This window comes from Phyllostomus hastatus, unplaced genomic scaffold (genome assembly GCF_019186645.2).
Source record: "Phyllostomus hastatus isolate PE091 unplaced genomic scaffold, TTU_PhHast_1.1 phas_contig_29, whole genome shotgun sequence".
Taxonomy (NCBI): domain Eukaryota; kingdom Metazoa; phylum Chordata; class Mammalia; order Chiroptera; family Phyllostomidae; genus Phyllostomus; species Phyllostomus hastatus.
The window spans coordinates 42,643,116-42,650,563 of record NW_025333835.1 but is presented as its reverse complement, the minus strand read 5'-3'; positions in this window follow the sequence as shown (position 1 = coordinate 42,650,563).

Genomic DNA, 7,448 nt, shown 5'->3' with positions numbered 1-7,448 from the left:
TCGGGCCAGACGGCTCTGCTCTGGGCAGGTCTTCTCCGCCCCGTGCTGGTCGGCTCCACTCCGCTGTGGTGAGACATCTTCGGGGTTTCAGATTTACTCAGCCCCAGCAGGGGAACAAAGTCTTCAGTGCAAAGGGGAAGTGCCTCGCCCTGGCCAGGCAGCTCAGTTAGAGGGTCGTCCAGATACCTCAAGGTTGCAGGTTCAATCCCCACTCAGGACACATACAGGAATCAACCAGTGAATGTATCAGGAAGTGGAACAACAAATCAATGTTTCTCTCTCCCTCTCTCTCTCTCTCTCTCAAATCAGTAACTTAAAAAAGAATTTTTAAAGAAAGGGGAAAGGTACCCTTAGTGACGAAGGGGAGCTGACTTAATATAAAAAGCAGTCCCTGCCCCTGGTTTCTGATGGGTCCATCCTCATGTAAATGAGGGCTCCAAATCTTCTCAGTGTGATTGGTCCAAAAGGCATGGCCCTGATTCCTCGGGATGGAGCCACTTTGAATGGTCAGTGAAGAAGCTGATAGCTGCACAGCTCCTAGTGGATGGAGAAAGCCTCAGTCCTATTGGCTGAAATAGGATCCCAGGAACTGCTTTATAAGGGCCGCTCAGATGGCGGCTCACTGTGGCAGAGGTGCAGTGCAGAGGCGGGTGGTTCTGTGCAGGCTTCTCCCTGAAGTGCAGTTTACATGAGGGGCACCTGTGCAGAAATGGCTGCTGGGCTCTTTTTGTTTTGTTTTGTTTTGTTTTCATTTGAGCCCAGCAGGGGGAGCCGTTTTTAGTAGGTATCTTCTTTTCCAGGGGCCACACTTACAGACACACGATGGCTTATGCAGTATTGAATGGGGGCAGTCAGACTCCTTGTTTTAAAGCTCCAATATTACCGCCTGGGGCAAATTGTGAAGACCTGGGTTTACAACACCGACATCTACAGCAGTGCTCATCATAGTTGCCAAATGACAAAATCCCCTGAGCATCCCTTGCTGGTGGGGCTCAGTGGACTGAGCACCGGCCTTCAAGCCAAGAGACTGCTGGTTCAATCCCCAGTCAGGGCACATGCCTGGGTTGCAGGCCAGGTCCCCATCTGGGAGAATGCGAGAGGCAACTGATCAATGTCTCTCTCCGTCTTGTTCTCCCTTCCTTCTCCTCTCTCTATAAATTAAATAAAATGTTTTTAAAAGTCACCTCAGTAGCTTTGCTAAAGAAATTTCCAGGTCCCTGCCTTGGAAACTCTAACCAGAAAGTTTGGGGAGGGTCCCAGGGAATCGGTCTTTAACAATCATCCCAGGTGATTCTTGTAACAGTGTTATTAGCTGAGAGGAAGACCAGCTGAATCAAGCTGAAGGCCCGATGCCTGCTTCAAGCGTGGTGGTTGGTTAGCAAGGAGCGTATTATAGCAAGAACTCACCATACTCTATCTCCCAGGCAGTTGTTGGAGGGTGTGCTTCACCAGAGGATGACGTAAACTAAGAAGGAGGAAGCACGGGCCACAAGAAGAAATAGAAGTACCGTAAGAGAGAGGTCTTAGGAAGGCGTGAGGAGAGATCGCAGGCCGGCAGCTGCTGGCCACGTGCAGAAGACAAGTCCCAGAGCAGGCACCAAGCTCCCAGGTGAGATTTCTTCAGGCAGGTGCATTGATAGCACCGGGTGTCTCTCACTATTTTGAGAGGAGAGATTTAGACGTTCAGAGAGTCTTTGTTTAAAGCCTCCTTTGGCAGTGCGGAGCCTCTTCCCAGTGCCCGGGATCTCCCCGTCCACACCTTCCGTTTTACCCTCTCTGGGTAAAACGTGGGAGGGTTGCTGCTCTGATGTCTGGGGTCCTCGTCCCAGTCCGGCCACTAAGAAACGGTAAAACCCTAAGCAAGGCATTGCTACGGCTATATAATGATGGAGGGAGAACAAGGTGTTTATTTGTCTTTCTCCGTTCCGGAATTCCGTGGGTCACACTCCGTAATTTCTGGTCCTATCAGCTCGGCCTCCCCCCCAAGTTCTGCTTACCGCTCTGGTGTAGGGGTGAGCAGAGACCCTAAATGCCAGTGTGTGCCGTAGCTTCCTGTGTTAGTGCATCAATTAACCAAAGTCAGTTTCTGTGGCAAAAGTCATCGGATTCTTAATTTTTAACATCTCAGAAAGTTTAATGAAGATCTTAATCCTGTTCAGATCTGTCGGTTTTACACACTAATGCGTCAGCAGTGAGCTGTTATCAGATGGTGAAATTCAGTCCCTCGAAATCAACACTTCCTTCGAGGGCCTTTCAAACTGCCTTCCCATGAATGGATTTCTCAGCAGCCACGAGTACAGCGCACCTGACTCCTCTCCTGCCCTTTCTCTTCCCTATCCCTCCTGGCGATGCTGCTGCAGGGAATGGAGGTATACCCAAAGTCAGAAGTCAGAGGCCCCCATCAATCGCCAATCCCCAGACTATTACAAGCTAACCTAGAGTCTAGCAGGGGCGTCCAGCCCGCAGCCCAACACAAAATCGTAAATTTACTAAAAACATTACTTAGTTTTATTACTTATATATGTACATTTTCTATATTAGTGGTCACAAACTTGGCACCTGCTCAACAATTTTAAAAGATTGTCAAGAGGGCTGCTGCATGATTAGGGTTATGTTATGGGAGGACTTTTTGCTTATCTGTGGTGGCAGATCCCACGAAAATTATGCACGGACCTTTTCTTTGCGCATCAGTTTTCCTTAGTGTTTGTGTGTTTGATGTGTGGCCCAAGTCAACTCTTCTTCTTTCACTGTGGCCCAGAGATGCCAAAAGTTTGGACACCCCTGGTCTAAAGGAACTATTTTCCTTATGCTCATGACGACACCGGAAAAGTGACTTCTCAGTTTCTCAGTCGCTATTTTTTACTTACCAGCCCTTTTTAAAAAAATATTTATTTTAGAGAGAGGGAAGGGAGGGAGAAAGAGAAGGAGAGAAACTTCAAAGTGTGGTTGCCTCTCGTGTGCAACCACACTGGAGACCTGACCTGGCCCAAACCCAGGCATGTGCCCTGACCAGGAGTCAGTCCCAAATAGCTCTACTGAATTATCCACCAAAACTCTTTGATTGCCTTGTTATTCTACTCTTTCAACTCTAATGATTTTTCTATTCTTTTAAAAAAATTATTGTATTTATTGGGGTGACATGGGTTAATAAAATTATATAGGTTCCAAGTGTACGATTCTATAACACACCATCTGTACATTATATTGTGTGTTCCCTGCCCCAAGTCAAGTCTCCTTTTATCACCATGTATCCCCCTGTACTCCTTTCTACCTCCCCCACCTGCTTTCCCTCCGGCCATCCCCATGCTGCTGTCTGTGTCTGTGAGGTTTTTTTGGTTTGTTTTTTTTGCTTAATCTCTTCACCTTTTAGACCAAGTTTCCCACCCCCTCCCCCCCTGAAACTGCAATGATTTTTCATCTGATCATTAACAATCGCTCCAGAGTTCCTGTTTCTGATCATCCTGTGAATACACTTCACTGAACCCAAAGGAAGAAATCCCGACTCCCTTCACCCCAGATTATCCATATAATCCTTCCTGAACTCTGTTCGGGAGGGGCACTGTTAGGGAATACTCGGTTTGGGATTTGCAGATCTAGGGTTTAAGGCCTGGCTGCACTGCGTATTTGCAGCCCTGGGAAATGTATTCAGTTCCTGTAAGTGGGAATCATCCCTGCCTTGGAGAATGTTCCAGAAGTACACGTGAAGCACACAGTACCATCACCGTGAACTTCACCCTGTCCGCAGTGGCTGTGACAATGGGAGCCATGGTGAGCATGATGGTGATTATTTGTGGCAAGAAGGGAACATGCCACACGACTGACCTCAGCCACCGAACCGCCCCCCGCCCAGCTTCCCTGGGCCCTTGGCTGACCTCTGCTCCTCCCTGGGGTGGTACGGGGCCCTCCGTGTGGCTTGAGAACAGAGCATCCCTCCTTCAAATGGCTGGCGCATCTTTATTATACACGCGATCTGCACTTCACCATATTTCTAGAAAGGTGTCGTGGCAGTAAGGTATACGGAACATGAGATTCACCCTTTAAAGAGATTCACTCTTTCCGTCCCAGGTCAGAGGTGCTAAGTCCATCGATGTTACTGCACAGCCATCGCCACCGTCCATCCCCAGGATGTTCGTTTGCATCCTCCCCAGCAGACACGCTGTGCCCATAGACAGTAACTCCCCGCGCCCTCCTCCCCACCGCCCCACGGCCACCCTTCCACCCTTCATCTGTGTGAATTCCACTGCACCAGGCGCATCATGTAAGTGGGGCCCTGTGACGTGTCCTTTTGTGACCGGCTTCCTTCACTCAGCACGGCGTCCTCAAGGCCCATCCACACGGTGGCATGTGTCAGAACTTCCTTCCTTCTCACGGCTGAATAATGCTCCGCTGACGCAGGTGACACGTTGTTTGTCCGCCCGTCTGCCGACAGACATCTGGGCTGTTTCCGCCTTTCGGGGGCTGGACTTGGTCATATTTCACATGCCGCGGTGATTCATGCTTTTACTTTCACACATACGAAGTTTCATTATACTGATCTACTGAATCCCAGGAAGAGAATTTTCAAATAATCTTTATTTCATTTTTGGCCATTTACTCACTTGTGGGCAGCCACGAAGACTGAGATTTCCAATTCTGTGCTGTGATTAAATAGGCAATGTAAGTCATTTACTTGTTTTGTTTCCTTTTCCTAAAAAGAAAAGTAGTATTTTCCTAAAATAGGATCATGTCAGCTTCATCTATTTTTATAAATGGTAAGGACGGCAGACCAAAGGAGAACATAAGAATCCAATAATTAGCTTTAAAAGGATGAGAAAGGGCAATAAATAATGTGCCTCTTTCCTTCCCAAGTTCTGAACCATTGACGAGACAATGAAGAGTGTGGCGCGCAGAGACCAGAATCCTGTTTTTATTACGAACAAAGCCGACTTGGGAGGATGCAGCTTCTCTCTCTGGGCGGACGGATGGCCCTCGAGTGCTGCCCCCCAGAAGCGGGCAGACCCCCCCCCCCCAGCCGTCCGCGCACAGTGCCGGCCTGAGCCACCTCCCCTGCAGGAGGTTCCCTGTCAGCGCCATGTCCCGACGTGATGCTCGCCTTGTCCACCTCAGCCCACTTCCCCCCCTCGATCCTGGTCAGGGGGTGTCACAATGGAGTCGTTAACTCGCTCTTCCCACGAGCACGTTTTATTCCTTCCGTCTTCTGCTCACGCAACCGGTTTCACTGGGCGCCCCCGTTTGGGACCCAGCAATGTGCTGGGCCTTGAGCACATGGCTTCCTGGAGGTGACAGAAACTGACACCCCCCCGCCCCCCGCCGCCCTGCTTAGGGGGATCAGTGTAGGAGAATACTGGAAGGGAAACAGAGGGGTGTCCGACAGTAAGAAGGGAGGACCCACTGAACAAATCAGGGAGAGAGGACCTTTCTGGAGAAGTGACATTTAAGATGACATCTTAAGGCCAGCAAATGCTGCCTTTCCACTCTGGTGTCTAGGGGAGTCCTAGCCCGTGGCAGAGTGCTGGGAACGCTCAACACGTGATGGAGTGGGTGGAAGGTGTGCCAGCCGTTCACGTGCTGCGAAAGCAGCACCCCGCTATTAGTGTCTGGGAACAGCAGTTTTTATCCTGTTTCTTGGGGACTCCCAAGGAGATGGCAGGGCAGACCACAGAGTGAAACCTTCATTAGGGCATCTGTTCATTTGGACGGAGCTGGGCTCCTTCTCGGTGGGAGAGAGCTGGAGCTGTCAGGGAAAAGAGACGCAGCCCAGAGCTGCTCGAGGACAAACCCTCCCGTCCCCATCCCCACCTGCGAAAGCAGGAGGCCCTACAGCAGCGATGAAACGACTTTACGGATTTTGGAGGACGAGAAAAATGCCTATAAACATGAAATATTCCGTTTTGAGGTAATGGTAACTAGATCTGAAACTGTGAAAGGAGCTAGCTGCCATCCCTGAACAAACGTTGAGTCGTGAACAGAATCCTGACACCGGGGGCCTGGGAGGAGTGCGGAGAAGAAACCCGACGTCATTTTTGCAGAATACAGTAGGCGCCAGCCGCCACAGAATCCACACTGCCGCACTGGAGGCTGACACCCACCTGTAAACCTTGTGAGATGGGGGTCACAAGGTCACTTATGGGGGGAGGTGGGGAGAGAGTGGCCGAGAGATCACATCACGTTCTCACCATCGCAGTTCATAGTGACATGGAGATCTGAAAAGAAGTTTCTGGCTCCAAAGCACAGAAGACAGAGGACAGGACAGACAAATACAGGAAGAGCACCACAGAAATGTGATTGCCTTCTTACGTGAATTATTACCCCTTTCATATTCCTTTTCTCTTTGCTGCATGTGTATAATTTCTTCAGATCTATTTTTCTGTGTCCAATCGATTGTTAAACTCCTTCGTTAACTTTAATTTTTTCAAGTCTGTCCGGACAGTCTCCTGCTCTGACGTCACTCTGCCCCACGTGTTCTATACTCTGCGTACGGCAAGCCCGGCGCTGGAAGCCTTTACAGGTCTCGCCCTGTTGTCTGCTGTCCCTGCCGACGCGCACTCACAGGGCTTTGTTTTGTTACGTGTTTTACAGCCTGAAGCCTGGGTCTCTGGCGGGGCTTCACGGGCTTGTGCCGGGGGCCTGAGGCACCGCTAGCCTGGTGTCACTACGAACTGTTGTTTTGAGGTTTCTTTTTAGACTCCTCAATCTCTGTGTGAATTTGAATCACAATGCCAAACACCATAGTATAATCTAAATTGTTCCAACTTTGGCATTAAGGTCTAAAGTACAAGAAGAAATTAGAATAAGCCCTTCATTTTTATAAGGTTACTTTAAAAAAAAAGGATTTTATTTATTCATTTCTAGACAGAAGGAAAGGGAGGGAGAAAGGGAGAGAAACATCAAGGCATAGCTGCCTTTCATGCGCCCCCTACTGGGGACCCAGCCCACAACCCAGGCATGTGCCCTGACTGGGAACCCAACTGCTGACCATTTGGTTTGCAGGCTGGCACTCAGTCCACTGGGCCACACCAGTCAGGGCAACAAGGTTACTTCTCTACAGTGATGCAGACTTAGGCAAAGGTGATTAATTTTGTGTGAAATATATAAAAATATTAACATGCATACATGCAAATATAGAAAAAACATGTAGGTGTATATATATTTTATGCATATAAAACTGCCTATAAATCATCTCAATCGTGATAGCCCTCTGATGTCATCATATATATGGCTAATAACTGTACTGCAAAAAAGTATGATCACTGAATCAAAGGCAAAAGGTTAGAGAAAGTTGTTTTAAGCTTATTACTAATTCTAAAATATTCTTTTTAAAAAGAATTACTAGTTGAATCTGTGAATGCTAATAATTTTGTCATGCAAGAATGTTTTCCAGTTACCATGGTATATTTCTAAATAATTTGACATTTATACCATTCAAACCAGATGCAATAATTAATACC